This window comes from Cajanus cajan, chromosome 6, assembly GCF_000230855.2.
Source record: "Cajanus cajan strain Asha chromosome 6, NIPB_CcT2T_4, whole genome shotgun sequence".
NCBI lineage: Eukaryota > Viridiplantae > Streptophyta > Magnoliopsida > Fabales > Fabaceae > Cajanus > Cajanus cajan.
The window spans coordinates 7529465-7545386 of record NC_138522.1 but is presented as its reverse complement, the minus strand read 5'-3'; the positions used below and the strand labels follow the sequence as shown (position 1 = coordinate 7545386).

The window sequence follows — 15922 nt, the reverse complement described above, 5'->3', positions numbered from 1 at the left end:
TCCTAAATTTTATAACTATTTATCTATAAGTTTCTGCAAATTATTATATATATTAAATATTACGTAAGTTACTATAATTGAAATTTATGTAGCATTATTTAACCAGATTTTCTAAATTCAATAACATGTATTTTATTATCTAATTTGACTGTTTCTCGGACAGCGTTGAGAGCACGCTGTAAAATATGAGAAACTCAATTTAAGAAAATTTAAGTAATCTATAACTTAAATAATAATTTATTGAGTGTAGATTAAGAATAAATATAGTTAAGAGAGAAAATCTATAAATTAAAATTTATAAAAACTCTCTAAGGATTTAACTAGAAAAAAAAAATTATTCTGCTAAAACCTTAAGCTAGAAAATTATGAAAAAATGTTCAAAAGGTTATAAATAATTTTATCATCAATATAGTATGCTTGGAATAATTAATAAAAATGTATAGTTAGGAGAAATTAAAATACAAGTCTCAACCAATCAAATTATGACACATAAGCAAGTTCTAATTTATTTAATATTAATTAACATAATTAAAAGATGATCAAGAGACAAAAGTTTGTATTTTTAATGGTCAAGATTTTGATGATGATATTAGTACCTCAAAATTATAATTAATTTGTAAGATATTTTAATAATTCTACAATATTCTAGAAAGTTCTACAAAACTCTCCAAAGTAGATATCTAATTACCAAATAATTAAATGGGTTGGAAGCTTAACTATTAAGATATTCAAATAACTCAAGAAAGTTCTATAAAATTCTACATAATAGAAATCTAGAATGGATTAGATGCTTAACCATTAAGATATTTAAATAATTCTACAAAATTCTAGGATGTTCTATAAATTTCTACAAAAGAAAAGGGACACATAATCACCATGTGATTAAAATGAATTGAAAACTTAATCATTAAGATAACTAAATAACTCTACAAAATTCTAGAAAGTGGACATCTCATCACCAAATTATTAAATAAATTGGAAACTTAATCATTAAGATACTTAAGCAATTCAAGGAAATTCTAGAAAGTCCTATAAATATCTACAAAATGGACACCTAATCACTATGTTATTAAAATATCTTAGGAAATATCAAGAAATATCTACACATCTAGAATATTGGAGAATGGAGGTGGAGACTAGTATAAATAGGAGAAACCACACACCAAAAAGCTCACCAACAACCCTTAACAACTAGATATAAACCAATGCCAAAGAAACACCCAAAAATACTCTATCTTTTCCACAACCAAGGAGTAAACAACTAAAATTTCAAGAAAAAGGGAAGAAAGGAAGAAGATAAGAGGAAGAAAAAGAAGTAGGAGAAGAATAAATCAAGGAAATTAGGAAAAAACTAGCAAGCTTGGAGAAATAGGTATGGGTTAGATGTTTAATTTTATTCATGTCTATATAGTTGTAGAATAAATATTAATTTTTACTTATAAGTTTTGATGCATAGAACCTTAGGTTAGTTGATATGGTTTTTTTTATTGTACTTTTTGATAAAATTGATGCTTTAAGGTTGAATCTTGAAGTGGTTGATTGTTTATGATTGAACGTTTCTATTGAAATTGTCTGAATTGTATTTGAAGAGTTTGATTGAGAATAATTTTTGAAGTGATAGATTAATAGTGATGCATATTGCATATTGCATAATGTCATTTTTGAGTCAAAAGATTTTTTGGGGGAAAAGAAAAGAATTTCAAAAAAAATAAATATTTGAGAAATGAATTTTGTACCAAGGATATTTGATATAAAAAGAACAAGTTTTGTAATTTTGAAATGATACTTTTTACGTGAATTCTTTTCTTTATGTTTACTATCCAAGACATTGGTGGCAAGAGATTGATTGAGAATTGTGATAGTGGGTACTGTCAAGAACAGTTGGCAGTACGAGATGGATAAAGAAAATGATAAAGTGAGAGAGAGTTTGATATGGTTGTGAAAGTCTGACTGAGGTATTTGTTTTGAAGTGATAGATTGGTACTGTCAAGGACAGTTGGCAGTACGAGATGGATAAAGAAAAGGATAAAGTGAGAGAGCTTGATATGGTTGTGAAAGTCTGATTGAGGTATTTGTTTTATGCTACCAATGTCAGAAGATAGTAAATGGGGTTTGAGCAGAATGGGTAAGACGGGACCTCTGGTTTGGGGGATAGACCTTTGGTCTAGGGAGTGTTTGGGCATGGCCAATCCCATAGATGGCTAGTCTTTATTGATTCTGTGTCGTGGTAGCCTGCCGGGTGCACTAACACTCTGACTACTGTCTACTTGTTTGCGTTTAGTGGGGCATTGCCGAATCACTGGACAGAGTGATGTTAAGCTCTAGCTTCACTAAACACTCAAAAGGGAAACTCTCCATGGAGTATTGAGTCAAAATGATTTTTAAAAGTATATTTTCAGTCAAAATATGCATCTCATTCTCATAATCACATTGCATTATTTGGACTATTATTAGTGAAAAATCTTATCAATTTGATATGTGTATTGATAATTGTATGAACTTATTATGCACTTGTCTGATTTGTTTGTGTGAGATGTGAATGAAATTAAATGTCTAACCCCATAAATATTTTTAAACCCAGATATTGGAGATCTCATAATGCAGAAAAATTGGATGTGCAGTTAGAAGGTCAGATGCAAAAATCTAGAGCATAGGATGGGGGGTTTTATTTTACTAAGTTGTTGTAAGATGGTTTGTAATATCTAGTGACTTTTATTGAATAAAAATTTAATTGAATAAATTTAATTCATTTCTTTAAGTATCTTTTCTACATATTATTCATAATAATATAAATAATTAGTTATAGTTAGCATATGTAATCTGGAAAGGGGGTTACAGCCCTCATGTACATGGGATGTATCTTGCGTAGCTTGGCTATGCTGATCAAATCTTGGTAGTATATTTTAGTGAGAATGCGGGAGGGTGTGATCCGACATATACTTCTAGGTTACTTTACATGTATTGCTAGCAACAATGTACAAGTGTGATGTTTTTACTAGTGTCAATGAATGATAATATATAGTTTGTGTCCATTGCATAAGGCAATATAATGTATTGTTATTAATTAACGTGCTATGAATGAACCGTGTGAGGACGATGATGATCTATGCATGTTATATTTTATGGTATGTTGTTTGTGTATGACTATCCAGTTGCATTCTTGCACTGTGAGTTAGAGTGAGATGATTCTCACATTCTTGCTTTTGTTGTTATTGCTCTTGTGGTTTATGCAAGTGATTATTAGCTTGATGTTGGAGATGTTGGTGACAAGACTTAGCCATCATGTTGGGAACTCTAATAGGACATGAGACATTGAGTTGTAGTTAGGACTAGATTAGGGATCCTTTTCGTGTTGTTTAGTTAGAGGACTAGGCTTTTAATTTCTTTGTAATTTAGTTATTTTTGTTTTGTTTTTTAGTTAAGTTACAATATGATTCTCTCAACTTTATGGATTTCAATTCTTTATGTTATGAAGTATTTTAGTTTATTTTCTTTAATTATGTATTATGGCAATGCGGGGTAGAGGACAATTTCTGAGAAAACAAGCTCTTGTGTCTTGAAGACTATGTTCTTACGAGGCCTTGTTCAATTTTTAAGCAAACGACCTCTCTCACCTTGAAGATTACAAGCTTACAAGCTCTTGTGTGATTTTTGAGCAAACAAGTTCTTACCCCTTAAAGACTACGAGCTTTCAAGCTCTTGCATGATTTTCAAGTGAATGAGCTTTCGAGCTCTTGAACGATTTTCAAGCAAACGAGCTTTTGTCTCTTAAAGATTATTTGCTTTTGAGCTCTTGTGTGATTTCCAACCGAACAAGCTTTCACGTCTTGAAGGTTATGAACTTTCAAGCTCTTGCATGATTGTCGAGCAAACGAGCTCTCGTGCCTTAAAAATTATGAGCTTTTGAACTTTTGTGCAATTACGAGCTTTCAAAACTCTTATGCAATTACGAGCTTTCAAAACTCTTATGCAATTACTGAGCTTCCAAGTTCTCTTATCTTTAAGATTACGAGCTTCCAAGCTCTCACATCTTGAAGATTATGAGCTTTGAGATCGTAAGTGATTATGAGCTAATAAATTGTATGAGCACTTTAAATACAACAAATTTAACCTTCCACAATGAAACCACCACTGAGCTAGTCAAAATGTGATCTAACTTGTACACCTTGCCCTTGCCAGCAAAACTCAACATCTCCAATGTAAAAGGGAAAATTCATTCATAACTCCTTCGCTTTAAAAAGCTTAAAGCTCAAGGGCTTATGTACCACCTAGCTTGACCAAGTCGAACTACCCTTCTCTTACTCATCCACATTAGGACTCCAAGTCATCACATAAAGTGAAATCCTAGGCAGTTAACTCCTAATGGCTAGCAAGATATCTTGATATGAATATCTTCTAAAATATTGTATAAATCACATTATATTCATATAATGGAATATCTTCACTTATCGGGAATAATATCTCTACTAATCAATAATAATATTTTCACACAATCATCAAAATATATCTCTAAGATATCATATAATATTATCTTTGAACATTGATATAAGATCAATCACCTATATATGGGGTACCAAGTATCATTCTATACCCTAATCTCATTATTAACCTAAACTTCCCTTTAATTTGAGCGTCAAAGTATCTTTACAGGTGCCTCCACCGCTGCAGATATTGGAGCAATCAAAATGTCATTCCCACAGTATGAGCACTTGTAGATTTTGGTAAGAACATTATTTAATATTGTACTATCCATACTGTCATGCCGAGCTCGAGCTCGGTATCACAACGTGGAATAACCTTGCGCACGCACTGGGAGATCTCGGCCTAAGCGAGATCCGCAATCTAATCAGATCATAACTGATCTCAGAGATCTCGCTCCAGATGAGATCCGCAATCTAATCAGATCATAACTGATCTCGGAGATCTCGCTCAAGATGAGATCCGCAATCTAATCAGATCATAACTGATCTCAGGGATCTCGCTCCAGACGAGATCTACTATCTAATCAGATCATAACAGATCTCAAGCCCAAGGCCCAACACAACCCTAATTCACACAAAGGTACGTGCATTATTTATACGAGACTCATACTTCCACAAACACTAACTTTAGCATCGGAGTCTCTTTTGCAGGTACCACCCCCATCTTGGAGCACCAGCGTACCCGTGAAGGAGGCTCACCGATCTTACCTAGCGGATCAGCTCTACAACAGATTTCCGGTAAGAACAAATATCCTTGATTGAATTCGTAAATATATTTATAATGACTTGTAGAAAAAAGGTATTTGTCCCTCTATGTCATTTTAAAATAAAAATAATGGAGTTGGTGGTTATTTGAAGAAAGAGAGATATGATTTAGTTAATGATGAATGAAAAAAAAAGTAAATAAAAAAAAACATAATGAAAGATATTTCGTCTTTATTATTAGTATATACTAATATTTTAGTATGTGTATCCATAAGCTAAATATTTATTAAATATAATTAAACATTTTAATAAATTATAAATATAAATAAATATTATATTTGAATAAATAAAATATATTTAAATTTTATATTAATAGATATTTTTAATCATATAAATTATGTTTTAGATTTATGATAAAAAATTATATTATAAAAAATATTATTTTTTATTTATTGATAATATATTTTAAAATTTTAAATTTTAATTGATAAATAATTATGATAAATAAAATCTAATTATATAAGTAGTTAAAAAATTCCTAAAAATTCTCTCATTGAAAAAATCTCCTAAAATATTATTGTGCAAGATTGATATTTATGTTTAATATATAAGAGTTGATTTATGAGAAAAAAATATTAAATTCAAATTTTGAATGTAAATAGTAAAAAGTATCTATTTAAAATGTACCAATTCCAAAATTTCAATTACCAAAAATATTTTTTAGTTTATAAAAGGAAATATATAGTCATAATAAATGAAATAGATGTCAATTTAGAAACATATTAATAATGATTTGTATGCTACATATATTTTAAAATGGCAAATAAACAAAAAATGGAAGAAATATATTTTTAATATACATACTTTTAAGACATGATTTCATTCCAAAATTAACATGATTTTCAAAACAATATATATTTTTTGTTTTTAACTCCAAGATACTTTTATTCAAAATGGAAGTTGATATACATACTTTTTAAGACATGATTTCATTTCATTATTAAAATGATTTTCAAATCAACATATTTATTTTGTATTAACATGATTTTCAATTTTTTATTTAGTTATAATAATCATAAAAATAATTAATAATCAAATGAATCATATTTTTTTTATATTTTAAAAAATACTCTAATATATGTTTATTCTTAGTATATTGCAAGAGAAGAAAAGTTTGTTAATATATAAATACACACTAACTGTGACACCCTCTACCCCAACATAAATACAATAGATATAAACCATCTATATATAAATTCTTTCTTAGTCTAATATAAAATAATTATCTCAAGTATCATTGGGTAAAAGATGCACATTCATAATTTTCAACTATAAGTATCAAATTGTCAAGAAATAATAAAATAAAGATTATAGATTAATCCCAGTAAAGGTGGCAGGGCCTCCTAGTTAGAAATTAACTTATAATCTTTTAGAAAAATTATAATATGACAAAAATACACACTTTCAACATAAATAACATAAAAATTACAAAAGAAAAATAATAATAATTTAACAATAAGTCTAGCTAATCCCGATGTCACATCCTATCAGAGCGAAACCCAAACAGAAGCCTAAGCTTCACCACCAACATCCTCAGCCTCATGCTAATTATCTGCATCATAATTTAAATATACACAAAAATGACAAGGGAGTGAGAAACTTCTCACTCAGTTGCAGATATAGAAATAAAAGTTAAATAGCACACACACACGCAATATAATTCACATATATAATCAATCTCACATATATGCTTATGTATAATGATTTTCTTGACTTGACTCACTATTGTATGCATGTGGCGCCATACGGAAGTTTCAGAATTTATCACTGGTGACCCAAAGGTACACCTATCACTGGTGTTCATACACCTCGTTAGCATGTTACATCACTGGTGTCCCGAAGGCACACCTATCACTGGTGATCATACACCTTGTTAGCATCACTGGTATGCGGTCTCAGCGGCACACCTGGAGTAGTATGTGCATATGATGCATGTCATACATTCACAGACTCAACCTTTAGCATGTTACACATATCATATTCATATTTCATAATTAAGAATTATTTCAATAATCCAATTTAATAGTCCAATAGTCCAACAGTCCAAACAGTCCAACAGTCCAAACAGTCCAACAGTCCAACAGTCCAACAATCCAACAGTCCAACAATCCAACAGTCCAGAGGTTGCTTAGGTATCATATTTTTCAATAATAATATATTAAGATCTTTTAAGTAAAGTAGGAAGCTTAAAAGGTAATATAAGATAATAAGGAGGCTCAGCCTTCCATTTAAATAATAGATTACAAATTTATAAATACTTAGGAGGCTTAGCCTTCCATTCAAATAACAGATTCTAATATGTAAATAAATAAGATATAAAACAAAACACATCAATAATACATATTCAAAGAAATAAACAACAGGCAAGGGATCGGGAGCCAATCCAACAAACAAACTATTTAACAATTATTCCCACACCCCCAAGCGAGGTTTCCCACTCCCCCCTTACCTGGGTTTACAGAAATTTGGGCAGAATCTCCTCCTCTCTATCTTTCCTTAAAAGGAATCGGAATTAGGGCAGAATCTCTTCCTCTTTCTCCTTAAACAAGACACTAGAGCAGAACCTCCTTTTCTTTCTCCTTCTCTCTCTCTTACTTTCTCTCTCTATTTCTCCAGAATTTCCTTCTCTCTAGAATTCTAAATTTTCAAAACCTTAAGTCCCTATTTATAGAATTTTTGAAGTTACTATGCACTATGCACTATTCATTAAAATAATATTATAAATTACTATGCACTATTCATTAAAATAATATTATAAATTACTATGCACTATTCATTAAAATAATATTATAAATTACTATGCACTATGCACTATTCATTATTATATTCAAATTTATTATAAAATTTGAACCCGCGTCCCTCGTGCAGCCGTCCTTCACTGTGCAATTGCATAGTGAAATACTATTCATACATACATATACGTAAATAGTAAAATACGTATACATAAATAGTAAAATACGTATACATAAATAGTAAAAATACGTATACGTAAATAGTAAAATATATAAATAAAATACTTATTCACATAATAAATACATAAAAAAATATTTCTTTTCATTGAATAAAATTTGGGATGTTACACTAACTAAATGTATTTTATACAAAATAAAAATATATGAAACATAATTATAATAATTTGTATATTACATTTAATTTTAAATGGAAAATAAACAAATTTGTAAGAAACATTCATTTAATATGCATACTTATCAAGACATGATTTCATTCCAAAATTAACATGATTTTCAAATCTACATATTTATTTTGTTTTAACTTCTAAGATAGTTTCCAAAATTTTAATTTAACATGCTTAATTGAAATTGCAATTTTAAATTAGAAATTTGCTCAAGAAAAACTATACTATTAAAATAATAAAATAATATATAACAAATATAAGTTATTTTTTGTACATGTATAAATATAAATATATATTAAACTATTATCATTGAGAAAAGTAGTAATAGAATAAAGTAATAATTAATGTTGTGTTAAGGTTGAATTTGTAATTTTCGTTTTTAATAACCCTAAATACAATGGCTTTCCCTTAAAGGTCATTGATCAACTAATCATTTCTCTTTTACTTTATCTCCAAATTGTTTTCTCTTCCCTTGGATTCTTCCCTTTAAGAAAATCATTAAATGCCAAGTTCTTTTGTGTGAATTACTTTAGAATTTTGTGAAAATCTTCTTTCATATAACATTTTATTCCCACTGTAACATGGGGGAGTTTGGTTTACAATTTGTGAAGTGTTTTGGCTTCTCACTCATACAACTTTGTCTTCTTATTTCATTAAGCATGTGTTTGTTTTTGCATGAAATAAGAGTTGACACGCCTTCACTGTGAAGTATTCATTACTTACGTTTTTCCCTAGATTGAAATAACACAGATTCATACACACTACAAGGTAACCTTATTATCTAAACATCATTGTTTAAATGTTTATGACGTAATTTGAAATGAGTATCGTGTTAACTCGTGAACTTATTTATTGATATTTAATATTTATTTTTTATTTATGGATAATAATTTTACATGATTTAACATTAAATTCTTATATGTTGGTAGCCTCAAATTCAATATTGTGAATAGTTGAAAAACTAAACACATTTAAAATTAGTTGAACAAAGAGAAATATTAGTATTACATACTTTAGAATATATATTTTACATATTATTGGTTGAAATTTATATGAATTTCGCTAAAAGTTATTATAGGCCTTATTTTATATTTGATTGAATTTCCTGATTTTAGCAAATAATTGGTGTACAAAAGATGGTTGGTATTTTTATACATTTTGCTTAAAAATAAAAATAAAAAATGATACGAATTTAAATATAAAAGAGTAATTAGCAATGAGTGTGAGTGACTTTCAATAGTCAATTAGAGAGTATAATAAAAACTAAATTAAACATGTTTAAAAAATTATAAAGGTAAAACGCTCAATAAAAAATATACATCAATAAGGGATATCATCTTTATTAATAACATATATAACAAATGTTTTGATAGAAAAAGTATGTCAAATAATATAGATTAAATTACATCTTTAATCTCTTTAATTTTTGTCAATTTGCATTTTAAACATTCTACTTAAAATGCAATTATTTAATTCTTCTAATTTTGAAAAAATAAAATAAAATTTTGGTCATTTTATTAATTCAATTACATGTCATAGGTCAACGTTAACACTTAACGGTCAATCGATGTTAACTTAACAAAATGATCAAAATTATAAATTGATAAAAAAAATGACTAAAAAGAAAATTAAGTCAATAATGTGTTAATAACATTTGTATTTGAATATAATATTATTTTATTTCCACTTAGGCAGTCTCCAATATGAATTCTTAATCGATTCGTACGCTTCTTGAAAATTTTATCAATAATGTGGATAACAGTATAAAAATTGTTCATATATAAGAATTCTTAAAGAACAAATTTTTAATCAATAAAAATAATAATTTTTAACAAATTAATTATAAATAAAAATATAAAATTACGGTGTGAGACCCCTTTTTCCTTTTATTTTCTTCCCCAAACTCTCTTCTCACTCAACTCTCCTTCACTCTCAAAACTCTCTCATTCACTCCTTTTCTCACATTTCTGATTCTCTCTCATTGCTTGAATTCAAGGTGCTGGTCAAGAGTAGGTGTTTGGATTTCTAGCTGAGCTGTGCGGAGCTTCTTCTTCTCCCTTTCTTCCCCGTTGAGCATTGTTTTCTTCTTCCCGGAGCTCGGATTTCTTGCACCGAGGTAAGGGAAGCTAGTTTTGGCTGTGTTTTTGTTTAAAATGAGTTCTTACACTCATTTGTGGGCTGATGATTGGTTGATTTTGGCTGAGTTTTGGTGGAAAAAATTGATTTTTGGAGTTTTGGGGTTTTTGATGAAAAATTTGGGTTTTCTTGATTTAATGGTTGCATGCAGAAAATGAGGGGTTTTTCACGAGGTTGGATGAAAATATGATACTTTGGGCCGATTGCATGTGGGTTTTCTGATTGATTTTGCAGGTTTTGAAGTGATTTTCGAAAGTTTGAGGGTTGTTGCTGGGTGTTACGCCGGGCGTAGTTCTTCTCGCTGGGTGCGTGACCATCAGAGACTTCATTTGGGCAAGCACGCCGGGCGCAATGGTGAATGCGCCGGGCGGGCTTGAGGATGTGAGTCTCTGGATGGTCCACGCCGGGTGTGGAGGGACAGCGCTGGGCGCGATATCAATAGATGACTCAAGTTTTGTGGTTCTGATGTGGCGTTAGGCGTGACCGTGTCTCGCCGAGCGTGGAGACTCCTTGGGAGTCTCTACTAGAGGGGGCGCCGGGCGCAATTGGTATTACGCCGGGCGTGAGACTTTGGGGAAGTCTTTGCTTTCTTGCGCCGAGCGCGGGATTAGCACGCCGGACTTACGAGACCTCGTGAGGTCTTTGCCTTCCCTCACGTCGGGCGCAATAGGAAATTGTGCCGGGCGCGATGGTCCTTGGTACTCTCTGGTTGTGCCACGCCGGGCGCGACCATGAGGGCACCGGGCGCAGGTATGATGGTTACTTATATGTTGTTATATGTTGTTATATGGTGGAAAATGCTGATTTATGTTGATATATGTTGTGCTGAGATGTAAGTATTGTCGTGCTGATTTGGTGTTCACGTTAAATCATAATGTTGAGCTGTATTAGATGTATATTGATGAGTTGTGTTGTGTTGTAAGTTGTTTAGCCGTGTTGTAAGCTGTTATTGCTGTATGCTGTAAGCTGTGATGTGTTGTATGCTGATATAAACTGTTGTAGGCCAAAAGACTGAGCTGTTGTAGACCGTAAGGCTGAGCTGTTGTAGGCCGTAAGGCTGAGCTGTTGTAGGCCGAAAGGCTGAGCTGTTGTAGGCCGTAAGGCTGAGCTGTTGTAGGCCGTAAGACTGAGCTGTTGTAGGCCGTAAGGTTAAACTGTTGTAGGCTGTAAGGCTGAGCTGTTGTAGGAGATCTCCGAGCTGATATGCGTGACGACACATTGTATGTTTTACTACTGTTTACTGCTGTTATTGCTGAATGATGTGAGATGTGTGCTGTTATATATATTAAGTTGATGTTGTTAAGATGATTGATGTGCTGATAGCTGTAACTGTTCATATTACTTAAATATGTTTTATATGTTGATTCTTTTCACTAGCTTACCCTTTGTTGTTTCCATGGTGTTTGGACTGCGATGATCATACGTTGTATGGGAGCAGAGCAGGGATAGGCTGGTGGCTGGTGGTAAGTCTACAGCTGACAGACAAAGCTGACCCTTTTTGGATGTTCTGTTGATTTAGCTACTTGATATAGTAGCGTTTGATGTATTTTATACACTTTGAATTCTAGCCAGACTTGGATCTTGTATATATGTATATTCTAGACACTATATGTATATATATTGGTTCCTTTCTATCCGGTGTTCGAGTGTGATGTGCAGTGTGTAGTGACCAGCTAGGTCATTACACTCAGGATCCAGAAAAGGTGAATTAAGAATCCAAATTAGATTTTTCCATTGAAACAAAAATATGCAAAAAAATTTAAATCCTACATGTCATTGAGGGGCTTGCAAAAAAAAAACTAAGAACTTAAAATAAATCCTACCATTGAAAATGCTCTTGGTAAAGATTAAAAGTAGTTGAACCGATCCATTTTTTTTTTCTTTTCTTTTTATTGAAGTTTGATTTGTTGTTAAACTCAAGCCATATAAATATAATGAGCCATTATGGCTCATTGTATCACAAGGTAAATTCAATATATTAAGGAAGTATTTAGTACATAAAAAGTTATTTTCTCAATAATTTGATGTTTAGAATGCTAATTTCTCATGTTTGGTTTGTTATTTAAAAAATTGAAGAATGTTAGTAATATATTGTCTAAAACACTCTCTAATTTATTACAATTTATTGAAAAACATAAATTTTGATGGGTCTTACACTCTATTCAATGATCCTTTCTTCTAATTTTGTAGTTTTCAATAAATTCTAATTAATGAGAGTGAGCATGTTAGAGAATATATTATTAACACTCCTTTTAAAAAAACATCATTTTGGGAATGAATTTTGCATAGGTTTTATACGAAATTATTCTCATGGGAGAAGGTGAGAAATAATTTTTTTAAGGTAAAAATAAAGTTTTAATTAATGTTTTAGAATTCTTTGATTTTCAAGTAATATTTATAAATATGACCAACCAAACAAATTTTCATGATTTTAAGAAATCATGATTCCGAGTATTTATGATTCGCATGAATCATGATTCTAAAATACTCCCTCCATTTTTTTATAGTCATTTTGTCATTTTTTTGTTGTTTTTTTTATTATCATTTTACTAAAATTAATGACTTATTATTTTTTTTTCATTTTTATCGTTGATAATCAATATATGTTTATTGAACAATGTGTCTATTTATTTCTAATGTCTACCTATTTTTTTTCCAACCACCTATGTAAAGTTAATGTTGCATTTATGAGAGCAATATGTTTCCAATAAAATATATAAAAAAATAGAAAAAGGGAGAATTTCTCTTGCACAATTTTGTTGACCATCTTCAATATCCATTTCTAATTGCGTGAATTCAATATTCAAATATGAAATTTTATTTGAATCCATGTTAGTGATATGTAATTTTCTTGAGCTTAAAATGAGATATATATATTGAAGTTATTACAAATCTTTTGGAGGGAAATAGTAATCTTTTGGGGGTAAACAAATTTTAGATCAATCTTGATAGAGGCAATATTATTCATCCATGATTTTTTTTCTTTCCACAATATTCATTGAGGAATTAAGATACTCAAAAGACACAATTTACTTAAAGGTGTGATTAAATGAAGTAGGTTACTATTCACATGTGTATTCTAATAATTAATGTATTAATTCATGGACAAATGTGATTAAATGGAGTAGGTTACAGTTCATATGTGTATTCTAATAATCAATGCATTAATTCATGGACTTCTCATAAGGTGGATAACAATAATAAGTGTACACAAATCAATAGTCTCAAGACTTGAATGCAAAAAAATAAAAAATAAAAAAAAATGGTATAATAGGAAAGTAAGTAATAAATATTTTTTAAAACTAAAATATCAATTATTTTCTTAAGTCCCGTGCAAAAACCTTAAACGACTATGAAAAAAAAATGGAGGGAGTATAAAAGAATTTGTTGTGTACCAAATGTCCTTTAGAGTAATGGTAAAAAGGTGTTTATTAGGTTGGATTGACTTGATTAACCTAAAATACTCAATATAAACTAAGTTATTTATTTTAATCAACTCTTATATATTAAACATGAATCTCTATATTGTACAAGAGCATTTTTAGAAAATTTTCTTTGATGAAAAGGTTTTTAGAAATTTCTTATTTTCCTATTTAATTCAATTTTTATTTATTTTAATTATTTATGAATTATATTAAACACGAATCTCTATTTTACATGAGAGTGTTTTTAGATTTTTTTTTTCAAATAAAGGATTTTTAGATATTTTTTGACTTTTTATCTAATATGGTTTTTATTTATTATAATTATTTGTAAATTAAATTTTAATATTTTAAAAAAATTTATCTATAAATAAAATAATTTTATGCTATAATATAAATTATTTATCGTAAATTTCAAATATAACTTATATGTTTGAAAATATCTATTTATACAAATTTTAAGTATTATTTTTATATTCAAATATAATATTTATTTATATAAATAATTTATTATAAATTTTAATTTTATATAATAAATATCTTATATGTGTTTTTGAATTATCATGTTATACCAAATAACTAAATTGATGAATGTGTTACCTGGCTTAAAAATCAAGTATTTGAAATTTAACTTATAAACCTAATCATGCATAGTTAGGGGTATTCATGGATCGATTTTTTGAAAAATCCAATCTAAATCGAACCGAACTAAGTCGTTTTATGAAAGTGGATCCGTTAACTGATCCATATTTTATAAAGTAGATCAGTTTTTTTTTTTGTTTTTTTTTTTTAAATATGGATCAGTTTTTTTGAAATTAAATCAGTTCGATGCGGTGCAGTTATCCATTTTTTTTACTTATATATGAATAATTTTTTTTAAAAATCAAACCGAACCAATCCACTTTGTAAAAATATATCGGATAACTGAATCGGTTTTATAAAGTGGATCGGTTTATATTTTTTTTCAAAATAAATCAAATTTTTGAGTTATGCATAATGATTACTAAAATATATATGCGTGTGTTTTCTTGTCATTGATATAAATTTTAAATAAAATATATGATTTCATTTCATTTAAATAAAAATAAAATAAAAAATAAAAAGTTAATAAATTTTACTAAAATATAAAAATAAAATACACTTTAATAATATAATTAAAATTGATAAGATCAAGAAATAATGAGATTTTTTTTAAATAACTATTAAATATAGGAAGTTAAAATTCCCAATTCAAAATTCCTAAAAAAAAAAGTAAAAATATTCTACGTATCAAATTAGTATGACAGGGATACAAATTTTCATGAAAAAGACTTAAATAAAGGAACATAAAAAAGAAGGGAGATAGTGTATATAATTGTGCATAGATGTATGTGATATTTTTCTTATTCACTTGTAACATGGGTTGTTTAAAAGATCCTCATCCATAACAAGTAATATCCAATTAATATTTTTCTTGGACCTTTGCTCCTATAGCACCTTAGTTAATAAACACAAATTCAATCCACTACTTGTATAAGTGGTGTACATGGTGGCCTTGTGATAGAAAGATTAAAGTTGAATGTATAAATTCTTAAATTTGAATTTCATAGATATAATTTTCATGAATAAAGAAAAGTATAGACATATAATTTTATTGTCTTTTATATATAAAATTGTATTTAATATTCTTTTTATTATATTAGTTTTGAATTCTTACATAAGTTTTATATTTTTCCTTCAAAATCTAAATTTTAATAACAATGAGGTAAATTATTTTTTCATCTTGCAAATTAAAAGTCTCATAAATATATTTAAAAATAACTTTATTCATTTATTTAAAATTAAGTTTTTTTTTAAAAGATAAGCATATAAAAAATCCATAATAAATAATAAATAAAACTTTAAAATTTTAATTTTATATAACAAATTTAATTTACATATTCAAAATCTGTTATTTTATTTCTTCTTATTAGTATTTTAAAGTTTCATTTTAGATTTAATCT

General features: G+C 28.8%; 3 long non-coding RNA genes across 3 annotated transcripts; 2 read left to right on the top strand and 1 right to left on the bottom strand.

Moving 5' to 3' along the window:
• Positions 1-297: 297 nt before the first annotated feature.
• LOC145958927 (uncharacterized) lies at positions 298-3497 on the top strand. Its single transcript, XR_014434504.1, has 2 exons — positions 298-1372; positions 2582-3497. It is a non-coding gene; the product is annotated as an uncharacterized LOC145958927 (long non-coding RNA).
• A 2983-nt stretch (positions 3498-6480) lies between these two features.
• Positions 6481-7968, bottom strand: LOC145958928 (uncharacterized). Its single transcript, XR_014434505.1, has 2 exons — positions 7696-7968; positions 6481-6798 (listed from the first exon to the last, which is right to left on the bottom strand). It is a non-coding gene; the product is annotated as an uncharacterized LOC145958928 (long non-coding RNA).
• Positions 7969-7977: 9 nt separating this feature from the next.
• Positions 7978-12162, top strand: LOC145958929 (uncharacterized). Its single transcript, XR_014434506.1, has 3 exons — positions 7978-9150; positions 10379-11738; positions 11957-12162. It is a non-coding gene; the product is annotated as an uncharacterized LOC145958929 (long non-coding RNA).
• Positions 12163-15922: the final 3760 nt, after the last annotated feature.